This window comes from Pan troglodytes, chromosome 1, assembly GCF_028858775.2.
Source record: "Pan troglodytes isolate AG18354 chromosome 1, NHGRI_mPanTro3-v2.0_pri, whole genome shotgun sequence".
Lineage (NCBI taxonomy): Eukaryota > Metazoa > Chordata > Mammalia > Primates > Hominidae > Pan > Pan troglodytes.
This window is the reverse complement of record NC_072398.2, coordinates 62332370-62350556: the sequence shown is the minus strand read 5'-3', so window position 1 is coordinate 62350556 and position 18187 is coordinate 62332370.

The following is an 18187-nucleotide window of genomic DNA, read 5'->3' as shown; positions in this document are numbered from 1 at the left end:
TTTTTAAACTAAAGAATGAAGAAAATAAATTTCAAAACATCGGAGTCCAAAAAAAATGTGGCTGAAATATGTACACAAAATACTGTACTAAAACAGTCCACAGTCATCAGTAAATGCATATCCATTAACGGGTAAGTTACCAAATTCATACCACTCAGCAGCATTGTAATGCTGACTAATAAAAAATCAGCATTTTTAATAAGCATTATGGTATTCTCTGATCTGGCATGAAAGTAATCAGTTGTTCACATGCCTAAGGTGAGGGCTAATAGGTGCCTCCCAAATTATTGCACCACCTTTACTTCCCCAGGGAAAATATCACTAAAAGGTTAGAAATGTAGAGGAGTGCAATGTAATTTGAATTTTGAATCTCCTTTCCTTGTCCCTTCATAAACTGAAATCTACCTGTGGATCCTCATTTGATAAATAAGTTGAATTATGACTTTGAGGCAGCTGATCATCATGTGTGGAGTCAAACTCAAGTCCTAGTTTAAGTCAAAACGTTTAAAACTAGTGACTTGCTGAGAAAATGAATAGGCTACTACAGCACACTGAGAATTTTAAGCAATTCATTGATTGCTTAATGAATAGCATGTGTCAAGGCCAGATTAAGAAACACGATCTTCTAACAGGGAATCCATGTAACTGCCTTTAGTCACTAAGTATTGGAATTTAGGCCCAGCCCTGTTGTCATCTCTCTGAGGAAAACAAAGCAATAGGAGGCATGATTCTTGCCCTCAAGTGCTAGCTTCACATTCACAGGGATGACACAATAATATGTTTAAGACTGAAACTGCATATTTCTCAAGAACAATCAGTATCTGAGAAATTGAAAGATATATTTGGGAAGAGTACCCGAAAAATTTTCCTGAATAAGTTGGCTCTTTAAGAGGGTCTTAAAGAGTGAGTAAAAATTAATCAATAATTCTTAGCCCTGGCTGTACATTAGAATAGTCTAATCTTTTAAACACTACCTGGGCCCCACCCTTAGAAATTGTGACCTAATTGGTCTAGGGTGGGGCCCATGATTTTTTTACAAAGTTCCCCACTGATTTTAATGTCCTGGCAGGGTTGAGAACTTTGGAGTAATACAATGAAGAAGGGAAAGGGAAGAGGAAAAGTAAAAGTTTAAGAACATGTGGCAATTCGTTCAATAAAAACATTTATTGAGTATCTACTTGATGCTAGCATTGAACTAGGTGGTGGGTAAAATAAAAATAATTCAGAAGTGATGCTTGAAGTTTTCTATCTAGTAGAGAGAATCACAGATAAACAAGTTATTACAATGCCATATGATACTTGTATATGTGTGTGTATATCTCTTTTTCCTGTGCTCCATAGCACATTACAGGAGAATGATTGTTGTATTTTTGTTGCTTAGAGCACTGGTTTTCAAAATTGGTTACAGATTGGAATCACCTGAAGGGCACTAAAAAGTACTGATGTTTGGGTCCCACACCCAGAAATTCTAATTTGATTGGTTTTGGAATCAAAATTTTAATGTAAAAATGAAAACAAACCGCAAACCTCCCTAGGTTATTCCAATACACAGCACTGGACTAAAGATACTGGCCTGACAGAAGTGAAAGGTACATTTAGGAGTCAGGTTGCCAGGCAAAACAATATTGAATGAAGCCTTGATCCAAGCAGAGATCTGGGGATCCCTACACTGAATGAGTTGCTGTCCTTGATGGTTCTCTGTGATCCAATGAAAAGGGAATTTTTAGAAGTATTCTCTGGCAACAAAACAAGGAGTAGAATATGGGAAGGGGTTGCCAAAAGTGATTTGTCCGTTAGGCACAATAGCCATAGTGCCTAGGGGCCCAACAAAATGTATTAATGTTCTTTAAAATCAGAAATAACAACTTCTAGGTAGAAGAAACTGTCTTATATATAATAGTAGCATATCAATCTTTTTAACCAACACAATAGTAAAATATAATTTTTAGTGTGTGTTTGTATAAAATGGAGGAAGGGACCCACAAAGGCAAAAGTGCTTAGGTCCAATGGAAGTCATACCACAGCTCTGGATTAAAGGAGAACCTAGTCTCAATGAATTTCAATTTCTTTCAGATATATTATTTGTACAAATAAGAAGCATTTGCTTTCTTATTCCTTTGAATTTTTCCACCTTGATTTCTCAGAAGTGGAATGCAAGGGCCAAGTCTTTTGTCTTATTAGAATATCTAGTTCTATGTTGGAAGGAACTAATTGAATGAAACAAAACATCTGGTTCCGAAAGGCTATATGCTGTCAGAGGACACATGATGGTCCCTGTCTAGATACTCTTAACCTCTTTGTCCAACTATAGACTCCTAGTTTTCCTTCAAAACTTACCTAAAACTTTTGAGCTCTGTGTGTAACTTTCTCTACCTTGTCCTAAAGTAATCTGCCTAAAGTAATCACTGTGATGTCCGTCCATCATCATTTTGTTCATCCATTGTTGCACACTCACTATGCATTATGGCGAGTCAAGTGTGGGTCAGTCTCTTCCAACATGACCCTCAATAAACCTCATTCTGGTTTATTCACTCCTGTGTTCTTAGGCTCTTTCATAATTCCTAACATATAATAGGTGCCCCTAAATATCCATTAATGTAGTAGATAAATATGTTATTAAATGTAAAACTCTATAAATTTGGACTATTCTTTGGAGAAAAATGCAGCAAATGAATTAAAGTTCTGGTCAACTTTTTTTTAACAAAATGAAAAGAGGTGACTTCTCAGACAATTTATACTTCAATAATCTAGGACATAAATAGATGAAGAATGTTAATTAACATCTTACAATTCTTGATAAACCTCAAATAATTTTTTTCTCTTTAACAGTTACAATGTATCGTTCCAAAATAGAAAGGCCTTAGCAAGAACCATCATTCCTTGAACTTTTATTTTGAATAAGATTTTAGACTTTGCAGCATGTGACACACTTATTTTTCTGCCGGAGCTGGAAGATATGTAGACCAGTATTGGCCACACATCTAAAGAAACTTGAAGAGTGTAAACAAATTATTCTACTATCAATGATAATCTTTGTTCATAAACTTTAAAAAAAACATCCGTTCACATTTAAAGTATGTTTTCTTTATCTCAAATATGATCGGACTGAAGATCTGGCTGCTTATTTGTATTTTCCAGAAAGCACTGAGTTTCAGACTGCTATTTCAGCTGGGGCACATATGTAAAAACTGATTCAATTAAAGGAAGAGGAATATTTGAGTTATTTTTAATCAGTGGGGTAGCTATTTTTAATCTAGCCCCTAAAGAGCAGTTGCACTGACTGTAAAGTAATCCACCACACTTGGATGTTAATGTCAATTATGCTAGTTTCAACTCTCTAGAAAGTATGCTGCTGCATTTTACAGCGTATACATAGCTTGAGGTCAAAGATGATCTCCTCCAAAAGTAGATACTAAACTGAGATCGAGGAGGCAGGAGAATTTGTTCACCTGAGTTGGGATTTTCATGGGTTGCTAAGGAAAGGTCTGGAGAAGGACATAATGGAAGAATAGATCAGATAAAATAATAGAAGAAAGATATCATAAGAGGAAGAGATGGGGAAAATAGGAAAGATTTGGATGATCCAAAGGAAATGCACTTGAACACTGACTAAGTGTGACAGGCATGTGTGTCATCAAGGAATTAGTGGACCTCTAGGCTCTAGTTGAAATTTGGTATGACAGCAGGTCTAGCTTGGTGAATGGTGAGGTTTTAGGTGGAGTTGGAGTACAGTGCCTAAGCACTTTTGAAGCGAGCTCCAGATAATATGAAAACAGTCGATGATCACAAGAGGCTCACAGTCTAGTAGTACTGATTGCAAGTAAAACTGACCATTCTTATGATGAACGACCCCCAAAAAAGGCAGGGGAAGAGGAGGGGCCCAGTAGATTCATTGACACAGTATTGTCTAACAGTGATATGAGAAATTAAGGCACTATCAATGTCAAGGGAGAATTTATTAGCCTTCTGTGTAGGGAACGAATCAGATCCAAAAGCATGGAGACTGAGAGCTAAAGGAGATCTTGGCGATCCTTATACCAACTTTCTCAGTGTTCAGGTGACAAAGGCTAAGTTGCTCCAAAGTGACTGCATTCATTTAATGAAGGCCACAGCTCCACAGCTCCACAGCTCCACAGTCCCTGCAGTGGTTAGTAGCACAGGCTCTAAGGTTAGACTACCTGGGTTCAAATTTGAATTCCAAAACTTATTAAGTTACTTAAGCCTCTGTGTCCCAGTTTCTGCAATAGTAGAGATAAGATATAGTGTCTACCTACTTGTGAAAATTCTGTGTTCACACAACTAAACTGCTTCGAACAGTTGCTAGTATATAAAAACTATTCAATAAATGATAGCCATGCTGATTTACAGCTGCAGAAATTGGGATAGACACTGGCAATTATAAACTTATTTCCAGATTTCCTCTTTCCCACTCTAGCCTTGTTGGTGTTTATATATCAGTTAAGTAATGGAACTTTAAGTCTTAGCCCTGATTTTGCTTTTTTGTTTGTTTTCTGGTTAATTATATAACATAATTAACTCATTAGAAAAATAACTAAAAGTTGTTCAATAAACTCTTAACTTTATTTTAAAGAAGACTATAAAAGCAATTACATTTGTATTTATGGCAAAAGCAGCCGATGTACTGAAGTCTGTGGATGTTAGAAGGCCTTGACTATTAAGCTTTACTTTTTTGGAACTTCCTCATAACTAGCAGAAATGGGACTTCTTGCAAGGGAAACCTGGGCTCAGAACCTCTTAAGAACCGTTGACCTGCCAGCTCCTGTCTCTTGGGCTCAGAATTTCCTGCTTTCTTAGCAAATGAAACAACTGAATATTGGCTCTAGACCCAGGGATATATGAAAGAAGGTATCCCCCACCTCGTACATGCACCATACACTCACAAACACATGCACTGACATCTGTGAGCTGAACTCTGTGTAGGAATTGTCACTAAGGACACGTCATTATAATTTGCATATCATCTGGGTCCTAGTAAAGAATAGATTGCACAAAGTGAGTCATTTAAAGAGAGTTTAATAAAGGGACTATTTACAAACATGTGGACATTGTTTCAGAAAAGTAAACAAAAGTTAGTGCAATATTCTGGGAAGACTTTATCATCTTTAGCCCTGAAGGCAGGGTTAAAGGATGGAAGGAATTATCAGGACCCAGAGAGAGAGAGAGTGATTTAGAGAAGCCTCTTGAGTTTATTAAGGGAATGCAAAATCACCTTGGGGCAACTTAGCTGGGAGGAAACCCGAGAGGAAACTACTCTAAGCTCACTTTTCTCATGCCTTTTATATCTCTGTCAGTGTCTCCCAAGGGCTGAATCTAACTAGTCCTTATTGGACATATTGCTTTGGAAGAAGTAGGATATATACTTTATCTATAGGGTCACATTCCAAACCCCTCCACTCTATTCCTTTTTTTTTTCTTTCCATCAGTCTTATGTAAGTAAAAAAATTTACATCCTTAACTCTTGCGATAGGCAAAGTCCTACTTACTACTGTGTCATTATTGGATGATGTCAATTTTTGTCATATTGTCACCTAAAACATAAAATATTAACCACAATCAGGGCTTTTCAAATAAAGTATTAGAAAAGAAAAGGGAAATGGGTGACAGTGAAAAAAACAAGGAACATAAAACAACGACTATTCTTGCTTCTGTAGCTGGCACAAATCTTAACTTGATTAATTACTCCTCTACCACTTAGGTCCTGCTGCCCGGACCTAAGCTGGTCAGATCACTTCATCTAATGGGTTACCCAAGCCTTCTTTCCAATAGGATCTGAATTCTCAGTAGACCTATCTTTATTGGGGTGCCATAATTTCCACTGTATTTCTGGTAGGAGCCATCCTCTTTATATACTGGGACTGCAAACCCCTCTGAGATGGTTCCTGAGTGAAGGGTGCATGGGGTGAGGCTGGAATATTCTTGGGCATAAGCCCATTGTGCATTTTCTTTGCTGTTAAGATGTGTTTTCTGATTTTACACAATGTCCCCCAAGACAACTGATAAGGTAATAGATAAGACCTTCTCTAGATTTGCAAATGATACTAGCAGAAATGCTTTAGGAAGAGAAAACATTTTACATCAAGAATATGTGTCTACCTCTCCATGAATTGGGGGGGGGGGTTCAATATAAGTAGTCTGCCACCATGTAGCCAGCTGATCACCTGATGAGTGATGCTGTATAGAAGCCCTGATGCTGGTGCCTCCTATTGGCAAGTTGGGTGCTCAACAATGATAGCCCAATTGACCTTCGTGAGTGGATGTCCATGTTCTTGACTCTATTTATAATGTCCATTTCTGCCATCCTGGCCACTTTGGGCATGGACACTTTGAGTGAAAGCTGGTGTTGTTGGGGAAAGATGTTAGCTGACATCATGTTTGGCCCATTCTTCTGGTGGGTACGGAACACAAACAAAAATTACTCTGTGTGTACCTGAGATGTGCATTTTCTGACTGTCTTATGACAAACTTCTAACCTTGCTCTTTTTAAAGTCTCTATCAGTTAACTAACCTCATAGTGGCTTGGCAGAAGAGTAGTAAAAAAATAAATATTCCAACTTCACTCTCCTGTCCTTCACTCTCCCGCTGGTGTCTCCTACTTGCTAAACCATCTGGGAGCTGGGTGGCAGGGGTCGTATTGATGTAGTTCACATGAGTCAGGCACCCAGGGCACAGAGTAAGATGGATAAGGGGGAAGGGGCTATCCAGAGGGATTCAATTTACTTACCTGAAATTTAGTTCTAATACCAAGTACCACATTTAGACTTCCTTTGGGAAAAATAAACACGGACACACATATACTGCACCTTTTACACATTTATTGAGGTGAGAGATATAAATAACATGTAAGCCAAAGGAGCAAGTAGATCCATACATTGTATAGTTCTTGAAAAAGACCAAGCTCTCAGGGTCACAGATGGAAATAAGATTTGGTGACACAGCACACGCTTCAGATTCAGGAGTCCTGGCTTGGAATTCTGCATTAAATATAAAATAGCTCAATGACCTTGAACAAATTATTTTCCTTTCTGGGCATCAGTTTGTTAATATTTTAAATGAGCACAATAATGACAAGGATTAGTGACATAAAAGTAGCTACAAAGTATTTGGCACATATTAAATGACAGCTACTATTATCTAAGAAGGCAGTGCAGTTCTAAGTGGAAGCATAGAGTAATTCAGAGAAACAGCCGTTATTTAGGTAGAAAAAAAACAAATGTGTCAATATAGTTTAAGATCTTAAGAAAAAATGTAAAAGAGGCCAATAAGAATAATATTGGCCTGGGTGCAGTGGCTTCTGCATGTAATCTCAGCACTTTTGAAAGCTGAGGCTGGTAGATTGCTTGAGTCCAGGAGTTTGAGACCAGCCTGGGAAACCTGGAAAAACTCCATCTCTACCAAAAATACAAAAAATTAGCTTGGCATGGTGGTGCATGCCTGTAGTCCCAGCCACTAGGGAGGCTGAGGTGGGAGAATTGCCTGAGCCAGTGGAGGTCAAGTCTTCAGTGAGCTGTGATCACACTACTGCACTCCAGCCTGGGTGACAGAGTAAGACCCTATCTCAAAAAAATAATAATAATTTAAAAATTACTTTTCAGACTTTTTTTCCAGCTTCCTTTCAGCTTGTTGTTTGCCAGAATCATTCATGCCAGCACAGGGAATCTTGAGTGCTATATGTGCTTGTGTTCTGCACTTAGAAAAGTAGGTCAGAATGGGTTTATTAAGGTCAGGATAGCGATGGCTTAATAACTGGTGTGCTCAATGCACATTTGTCATAAACATCTGGATTGTTTTTTAAATTGCTGGGTTTATAAATACTAGTTTCAAAATTCATCTTCTATGGCAGGTGATTTTTATATATGCAAACACTAGTTTGAACTATTTTACTAGTTTAGCATGCCTAATGATGTTAGTATATATTCAGAACTATGCAGAAAATTACAAGAGATGCTCCACAATACATTTGTGAAGATTTTTATAGAAAGGACCTGAATATCAGTGTACAAAGAAATATAATTTTGATGTCTAGGATTAATGATAAAAAATCAAATAAAAACTGTCAAATAGCTTATTAACATATTTAAAATGCTGAATTAAAAAAAGTCATGGAAGACTTCTATGACCAGATAAACTATCCTTTGAAAGTAAGGCTAAATTGAGACAATTTCAGGTAAACACGTGATGAGAAATTTTGTAATTAGCATGTCTACACTATTAGAGACGCTAAAGGAAGCTGATGGGAAATGACATCACATGGAAACTCAAAGAGGAATGAAGAGCTCCACAAATAGTACACTGTGAATTATGAAAGACTATACAACACACACGTGCACACACACACACACACAGATTTCTTTATACACACATACCTAACAGTTTTCTTAATTCTTACAAGATAAATAGCATTGCTGTTTGTTGTGTATGTAGATGTGATATGTATGGCAACGATGTCACTGAAGATGGAGACAGTAAATGAAAATCTACTATTACAAGTTTTCCATATTTTAATGAGGTTAATTTGATATCAACTTTGATTACAATAATTTAGATTAGAAAAAAATTAAAGATGCATATTGTAATATTCAGAGAAACTGCTAACAAATAATGCATTAAACTAAAAAATAATTATGGATATAGAGTACTAGAGTCATTTGATTCAAAGAATACAAGAATGAAGGGATAGAGGAAGAAAAACAGGTAAGACAAATCAAAAACAAATAGCAAAATGGCAGACATTAAAACAACCATGTCTATAGTTACACTAAATAAAATGTATTAAACATCTCAATCAAAAGGCAGACATTGTCAGACTGGATAGTATAGTGCAAATATGCTCCCTACGAAAGATCAACCATGAATATAAATCCAGTACCTCTGGGTGATATTAATTCCTCTCCGCTTAGTTTAGTTGTGAATCTTTATGTTCTGGTGATCTATAAACTATAAAGGACAAGTTATCTATACCATTCTGTCTGGCTAATATACCATAGTGGATTAGGGAAAGTACAACCAGAAATAGAAATTCCCACCCAGTAATGAAAAGAATGAAAGACCATGAAAATTACAGAATTCTGCTGTGCAAGCTCTGTGAAGTTTCCCTACCCCTAATGGTGGGGAATTTTCCTTGATTAGAAGCTAATTTTACTCATTTTGAAGCAAAGATTTTTTTCATTGTTTCCTGGCTCTGCCTTTCTAGAAGTTATTCCTTGTCCAGTCTCCTCCCTGACTGCCTCTGAAAGAAGTGTTGGACATGACACCTTTCCCAGAGCATTCAAAGTCCACTTAATGTGATGCAACTCTGGATACCTGAAGATTGTTGTCGGCATTGAGCCATTGGAGGCATTTTTAGAATGGCCTCGCACTGTAAACTAGTTCAATCATTGTGGAAGTCAGTGTGGCGATTCCTCAGGGATCTAGAACTAGAAATACCATCTGACCCAGCCATCCCATTACTGGGTATATACCCAAAGGATTATAAATCATGCTGCTATAAAGACACAAGCACACGTATGTTTATTGCGGCACTATTCACAATAGCAAAGACTTGGAACCAAGCCAAATGTCCAACAATGATAGACTGGATTAAGAAAATGTGGCACATATACACCATGGAATACTATGCAGCAATAAAAAAGGATGAGTTCATGTCCTTTGTAGGGACATGGATGAAGCTGGAAACCATCATTCTCAGCAAACTATTGCAAGGACAGAAAACCAAACACCGCATGTTCTCACTCATAGGTGGGAATTGAACAATGAGAACACACGGACACAGGAAGGGGAACATCACACTCTGGGGCCTGTTGTGGGGTGGGGGGAGGGGGGAGGGATAGCTTTAGGAGATATACCTAATGCTAAACGACGATTTAATGGGTGCAGCACACCAACATGGCACATGTACACATATGTAACAAAACTGCACCTTGTGCACATGTACCCTAAAACTTAAAGTATAATAAAAAAAGTAGGGATAGCAGGGCTCAAAGTAGGAAAAGAAAAAAATAAACTCAGAAGGGAATTTCTTGGCAAAAAAAAAAAAAAAAAGAATGGCCTCATGGTTCTCAGCTATGCAAGTCCCTGAAGAAGGTAGGCTCCTAACCAATTTGCTTCTAGTGGGTACCAGATGCTGTCAGAATTGTTAAATTTATTTCTTTGCTTCCAGGCCCTACACCTTTGTTTCTCATTAATGGCAGCAATTGGGAGAACATCAGGCTTGGGGATGGGGGCAAGGAAGGCCAAACTTTTAGTTGAGATTTTTTTGTTTTTTTTCTTTTTTTCTTCAAGCAGGGCTGAGTCTTACTATACCCTTTGTAATAAAAATCTTTCCAAACTTATTTTCCACTGTTTGAGTTCTAGAATCACTCAGTTTTTCAACACTCTGAGATCCCATATAATGGTACTCTATTCCTCTTAATATCTGCTTGCTAAGTAGCTACTTCTTGCCTGAGCTTATTTTTTTACATGACATGCTGCACATGGCCATTAATGACCAGCACACTTTCTATACTCTATTATACAAGCTCTATTACAGCTACAAGTCTACCTCAGACCTTATCACCAGGCAATGGCTTTACTAGTGTTTAGATGCCTAACCTCTAACTCATGCCACTGAGGTGGGGTTTTTGTGTGACAGCGCCTGTACCTAACACCAATTTCCATATTACTTAAGAATGCTAGAGGCTGTGAAAGATAAATCCTGAAATCTCACAGACTTAACAAGTGGTTTGTTTCTTAGTCATGTAGAGGCCAATGTGTGACAGAGGTAGGGGTCCTGCTCCACAGAATCATGTCAATCACAAGCCTGTTACTTTCTGCTTTCTTCAGTGTGTGGCATCTGAAGTCTTCCTGGGCATTGACATCCTGCTGGTTAATGGAGATAAGAATGGCACATGAAATTTCTGCCCACATTTAACAACCAGAAACTGAATTATGTGGCCACATTTAACTGAAAAGTTGTTTTAAAAAATGAGTCTAGCTGGAGAAAAAAAAAAGTTTAGTTAGTCTCTGTCAAATAGTTTAATGGTCTGGTAATAAATTAGATATGTGTTTAATGATATTCCTCCTAAAATGAAGTTCATTAAATGAAATTGTGTTGGACCATGCAAAAGCTAAAGCAAAATCAGAAAAAAAATGGCATCTTCTGATATTAAAATCAGTGAGAGTAAAAATACAAATGAAAGAGCTTGGCCTCCTGCAGGGATGATTTGCAAATGTGTTGGGCACAAATTTTCTAAATTTACTCAAGGTGAAAAAGAATATCAGCCCGAAGATATGAATGTAATATAGATCATGCAATAGAAAATGTAGCCTTAATTGTTTTGTAATACATCCTATTGTTTGATGACTGCTTCAAAAGGGAAATCAAAGAGTAAAAATGTGTTAGTGTTTTGTATAGCACTAAAAAAAAGCAGTAAGAGGCCAGCTATATCTGGTGGTTACAAATGTTCAAATCACTTAGAAGAATGTGTTTTCTGTAGTTAAAATGGGATAATTCTCTGCATTTACCATAATCTGTAAATACAGACACTTATCAACATTCTTCAGGTCCATTTTGCTGTATCTTTATTCTCATTATAATTCTGATTATTAATTTTAATAGATATTTAGGCCATGCCATTGAATATTTGTCACAAGTCACTCATTATTTTATGCTCTTTGAATGAATTAATTTAGTTTTCTAGCAACTCTCAGTTTTCCATTTCACTGACAAAGAAACTCAGAATCACACTGAGGAAGTGACTTTGAAAATGGGGCTACTAGAAACACAGCTGATGAGTTGCAGGGTTGAATTTCAGATAGATTTATCGGATGCTGAATGCCTTGATCTTAGCTAATGCAGTATCCTGCCTCTCACAGGAAATAGATGCTGGTATTGGAAAGGGGATAGTGAAAAGTTATATCTTCAATTAAAACAAATGGATTTACCTTCTTTTATATATCTTGTGTGAGTTTTGTTGATTTTTGTGGTGTACCCTCTGTCTTTCAGGTGGAAAAAAAGTAAAGAAGATCAAAAGCCCAGTATTATGCGTTCATTGTTGGTATGACTTATATTGTTGTTAAAAGATACTTCATCTCCTGTCCACTAAATATCAGACATTACTCATTTTTGCTTAAGAAACATTTCCCAGATGGTCTCAATTTTATTTTGTGTGCTTCCTAGATCTGACCGTATGTCCAAAGTCACCTGTTTCAAGAGTACAATGTGTATCTCTCTCCATTAGGAATAAATCACTGATCTCAACTTCAGTATTTTAAAGGAAAAAGATTAATTCTCTTTGGATCATAAAGTACTAGGACCAATTTAAATGAAACATGTGACATTTGCATAAATTTGTTCTTGCTTTGGTTTTGGTCTTCTCATTTTATTCAAACACAAAAATTCTTGTAACACTAGTAATAAACTCTACTCTATCCTCACGCTGTCTTGCGGTTGCAGCTACTGGACCAAGATAGCTCTGGACTATCAATGCTGGTACCAGATACTTCTATATAAATTTTTATTATAACTCCAACATCTGAAATTTAATGGAGAGTATAGTTCATTAATGTTACTATTCTCTTTAAATATGGCGCCTGTTTATTTCTACCTGTTTTTACAGAACACTCATAAGACCCTATTCTGTTTGGACCTGACAATTTAATCTGTGTGTTGTCTCCCTCTGGCTGTGAGATTAATATATTTTGACCATTCTATGAATTGCTTGTAAAAAGACCTTATACACTAGTATTTGAAAGTTTGTCTTGTAATACCTTGCAAAACTTCATACACTTTTGGTTATCATACTAACCAAAAAAATATAAGTGGAAGGGTAAAGACTGATAAATCAATTGGCTAAGTAAGTGATTGAGATTTCTGCTTCCTTTTATTTCTTCCCTGTTATAGATTCAAATTTAGAATTTCTATAGTTATATATGGAAATGAGGCCTATTCATTCAACAGTCATTTATCAGTAGTCACTGAATTTCCTGCCCTGGGAATCACAGTCTAGCAGCCTAAGCAGAAAGGTTGACAAAGTAAACAACTAGAGTGGAAAGTCTAATCAGACAACTTTGCTAAGGTGACCACTTTTAACTCTCTACCATTTTTAATTCATTCTTGTCTCTGAAGGGTGCTTGTGCAGTCACATCTATGTATTCTTTTGTAAAACAGCTTACAGGGGAAAAAATTGCTAACAGTGTTGTTCATTTACATTTAATCATATTTAAAACCAATTTAGACTAGCTTGGATATTAAGGAAATTCACTGATTTATATTATTCCATAGCAACCTGACATTAAAGAAAATATTAAACCAAGAAGCTTGTGTGCACAGATAGACTTGCCTTTGCACTGGGGAGTCCTAGAGAATTCCAGAAACATGAGCTGATCTTTTAGTAACCATAACAATGTTATCAAACACAAACATACAAGGCATTCTTTTCCAAAGTTGATCTGGAAACATTGGGATTTCTTACCTAAGGCTGTTTTCATTGGAGAGGGGTTTAGTAGGGTGAAAAGTTTACACAGTAAGAAGTAATGGAGAATGGGAGATAGAAGTCTCAATATCATATCCTCTGTTTTTCTTTTCTTGCTGTGATTGACTCATCTCATGACTACAGTGACTTATTTGACCTGTCTATGCCGCAGTTTACTAACCAAACTGTGACACGACACTGCTGAGAGTTTGATTTACCATCTCTTTGTGTGTTGTTGACATTCACCACTGGAGGATAAGTACTAAAAAACTATATTAGACAAGATTTTTGCAGGGGTCTAATTTCATTAATAAGAAATGTTTGGAAAAGGCAAAACTATAGAGATAGAAAGCACCTCAATACTTGTCTGGGGTTGATGGTTAAACTGGAAAGTGACTGCAAAGGGGAAGAGGGAATGTTCTGAGGGGATGGGAGTGTCCTTAGAGGAAACTGTGGTGATGGTTGTACTGCAGAACTGCGTACATGCACTAAAAGCCATTGAACTCTATATTAACATCGGGTAGATGTCAAGGTATCTAAATTACACCTCAATAAACAGGTAACTTTCCTGTTGCTCCCACTTCAGTGAGAGAAAAGGCAGAGTCCTCACCATGACCCCAAGGATTGGCATGATCTGGCCCCTTTCTTGCTTCTTTGTTCTCAGCCTTCTCCCCTCACTCACCCACTCAGCCACCTCCTGCCTCTGGGCCTTTGCACTGGCTGTCCCTTTACCTTAAGCAATCATCTCTGTATCTGTGTGAGTCCCTTCCTTTCCCCCTTCAAGTCTTCGTCCAAATGTCACCTCCTGAGAGAAGGCTTTCCAGACAACCCTACTAAATTGCAACCTTCCCACCTATCTTCTTCCCCAGCTTTGTTTCTCTTCGTGGCACTTATCACCATGTGTGGATTTTTACATGTATACAGTACATTTTTCTTATTTGTCTGGTATAATGTTTGTCCCTGTCCATCTTCCACCTCCCTATCCTACCTTCAACTAGAAACCTGGGCTCCAAGAAAGCAGGGTCTGCTTTGTCCATAGCCGTGTCCCCAGCATTAGCACAGAGCCTAGCGTGTAGCAGTAGCTCAAAACACCTTAGTTAAAGGAATGAATGGCAGAGCGGTGGGCTTTGTGTCTGAACCTCTGGATGAAGCAGGAGCAGGTGGTCTAGGGCGTGAGTCTGGTCCCAGGGACTGCCATATCTGTGCTAGTTTTCATGGAGGTAGAGGGGACGATGGTGGTAGCTGTGGACAGTGATGGCTAAGACACTTTCTGATCTTGGACCTGCATATCTCATCTCACAATTTCCAGGGACATCCCCTAAGGGCCCCAGGAGGTAGCCAAAACCATAACGGATGTACAGGGGCCACAGGAATCCAGGCTTTCTAGTACATCCTCACTGGTCATCTGAATATACCAAGAGTATCAGATAATCCCACCTCATCCCAAGATGTTTCACGATGCATTCATTACCCACGTGAAGAGCACCTGCTCTGTGCCTGCCCCTGAGCCTGATAGTGCTGAAGACAGCACTATTAGGGTGGTGACTGAGACAGTCCTGGCTCTGCCCTCCTGGGGCCCTCAGTCTGGTGTAGGGGAGAAAGACAGATCAGTCACTGCACAGTGACCACCCAGAATGAGCAGGGCTGGGGTAGGGAAATCATAGCTGGGGCGGGGTGGGGGGGTGCCACGGAAGCCCAGAGGTGGCACCTGACCGTCTGAGAGGTTCAAAAAGGGGTTCCCAGGAAAGGGAACATCTGACATCTGCAGGACTAGTAGGATCCACCAGGTAAAGAGAGGAGAAACATGGGCAAAACCTGGGAGGAAAGAGATGGTGAGGCAAACTCCTGGAAATAAAAGAGGTTTGCAACAACTGACCCTCCTCTAGTCCAGTGGTTTTCAAGGAAGAGGAATTTTGCTCCCTCGGAGACATTTGGCAGTGTCTGAAGACATTTTTGGTTTGTCACAACTGGAGAGGAGTATGTACTGCTAACATCTCATGTGTAGGGGCCAGGTACAGCTTCTTAACAATGAAGAACTTGCCAACCCAAATTATCAGTAGTGCTGAGGTTGAAAAATCCTAATCTGATCTGAAGAAGAGAGTTGGGTTATGCAAAGCCTTCATCTGCTAAAGAATGTGTACTTTATCCTGATGGCAATGAGTTTTAAGCAGACACGGGTCAAGAGTAGATCTGATTGTATCTGGAAGCTGAAGGCTATCAGGGCAATCTGAGCTCTAGTCTCTCTCTCTGATCATCCCTTACCTCACCTATAATCAACAGCCACTAAAAAGGAAGGAACTCCTTTCAGCAAGACTGTGGTGCCCCTGAAGACAGGGACAGAGACTTCATTGCAAAGCTTACTCAACAGACATTTCCTAAGCTGCCCCCAGGCTGTGCGCTGGTTGAGAATGCTGAAAAATTCAGACCAGGTATGTTGGGCTTTTTATACAGATCTTACCCTTGTGTCATTTCCCGTTGATACTATTTGTCTCCTACAGTTCCTGGCATACACTTTTGTCACCTCTAGTCTCCTCTCCCACTCCACTGATGGCAAGGACATGGCTACAGACATCTTTGTGGCCCATCACAGGGCTGGCCCTCCTGTTCAACCCCTCCATTTACCACTGGAGAAATGAAGGCCTGCAGAGAGAGAGGAAATTACCCAAAGTCACCCAGAGAGTGTCCTCCTGTCTGACTAATGTTCCTCTCCCCTGTGCTACTACCCACATGTAAGCCACATCCGAGTGGGTATGTCCACAGCACTTCAATTCCTCAAGTACCTGAACAGTGGCTGCCTGAACTGTCCGATATGCTCTGCAGCTCAGTTTGGTTGACGAGGCAAGTCAGAAGTTATCAGCTCTTGGGGTAATTCCTCCATAGGATCAATTTATGCTCAAAGCACACCCATCTCAATCCTAATCACCTTGGGTCAGCAATGTCTGCCAACTTCTACATGGAATGGTTCCCAAAACTAACCTGGGTGATCTGCAAATAGCTTAGTCTCTCTATTCCTTGGATTCCCATCTGTAAAATGGGTCTGTTGACCTCCACAGCCTGTTCCCTTAACCCATGAAGATTACCTGACTTTCCCAGAGCTAAAAAACTTCCAATAAATCATTGCCCATGCCTCAGGCCCTGCGAGCAAGGCTCTGAATGCCAGATTACTCTAGAAACCATTTTGGAGTCTGGAATTTTGGAGTTGAGAACCCAGGGCGCCTGTGCCACTGTATCCCTGGCTTGAGCAGAGTGCCTGGTGGCTGCTGATGTGAGCATACAAAAAACCCAGTAAACAACAGGGCCCTACTATGGTACCATGCAACCTCCCTGGCCAGGTACTCAAGATGGTGCTCCAAGGCACTGGATTCCACACAAATGGAAAGGACACCCCAGTGGAAGGGTCCTCACCCAGGGTGGAGCAAACCCTTTACTCTTATCTCAGCCTGGGTGCCCTACCAGAGCCACCTACTGCACTGCCGCTGTATTCTGGATTGTTCAGTATATTACTTCTAATTAATCTGAGACCCTCACTGCACTTTGAAACATCAGAGCATGGTTGCATTGCTGTTCTAAATTTTCCAACTTTCCCTTAAGCAATAACAGCCACATACAAGGATAAAGCTCAGGATAATGGCATTAGAAATTTATTTTTATGGTTAGACAATTTTCCGCATTATCTACCATTGAATTTTCAGAAATGACTTGCATTAAAAATAAAGTTGTTATCCCTTATTAAATTTTTAAGATGTCTTTCACTAAAAATAAGTAGTCGTTTCTAAACCTATAAGTAAAGTGACTCCTTGAGTAATTGATTTAATAATAGGCCACTTTTCAGAATTTCCTAGCCTGTATCCTATGCTTAAACATAACTTTATCTTTTTTACCTACTACTAATAAAGCATCTTATAGATAATTCTCACTTGAGCCTCACACTTTCCTATAAAAAAGCAGGATGGACATTATTTTTTCTCATTTGAAAAACCAAGACATTGAAACTCATGAAATTTTTTGCATGTTCAAACAACTCACAATAATGGAGCCAAGACTACAATGTAGACTTCTGTTAGGTGTTGATAAAAATAAAATGGTTAGGATCTTGAATTCTGTAGTAAGAAGAAAATAGGTTCAAATACTGCCCCCATCATTTACTTGCTTTAGGGAACTGGACAAGCTATTTAATTCTTTCACTACTCAGTTTCTTTATCTATAAAATAGGGAAAATAATAATGTCTACCTCATAGTTTGGTTATACTAATTAAATAAATACCTATGTAAAGTATTTAATGCAGTGCCAGGTTTATAAGCCCAATATGCTTATGAGGCTCATTCAATAAATGATTGCTATTGTAATCAGATTTGTCCTTCCTTTCTACTCTCTAAAGGCATCCTCAACAAAGTGGCAAAAGCTTGGCTTTGGAATCAGACAGATGATTTCTGATTTCTGCTTTATCACATGACCTTTGTATGACTTGCTTAACTGTAATCTCTTCCAGCTACAGTTTTGTCATCTGTAAAAGCTTAGGGGATGTTATAAAGATTAAAGTCCTGACCTATAAAAAAAGAGATTTAATAAACGTTAAATTTCTTTCCTTCCATCATGAATCTTCTTTAAAAATTTGATTTACAAAGTACATATTTTTAAACTATGTTCTTTGCCACTTGCTTATGTAAGTCATCTTATTCAACAATATATTACCAACACCTAGTAGAGTGGCTATATC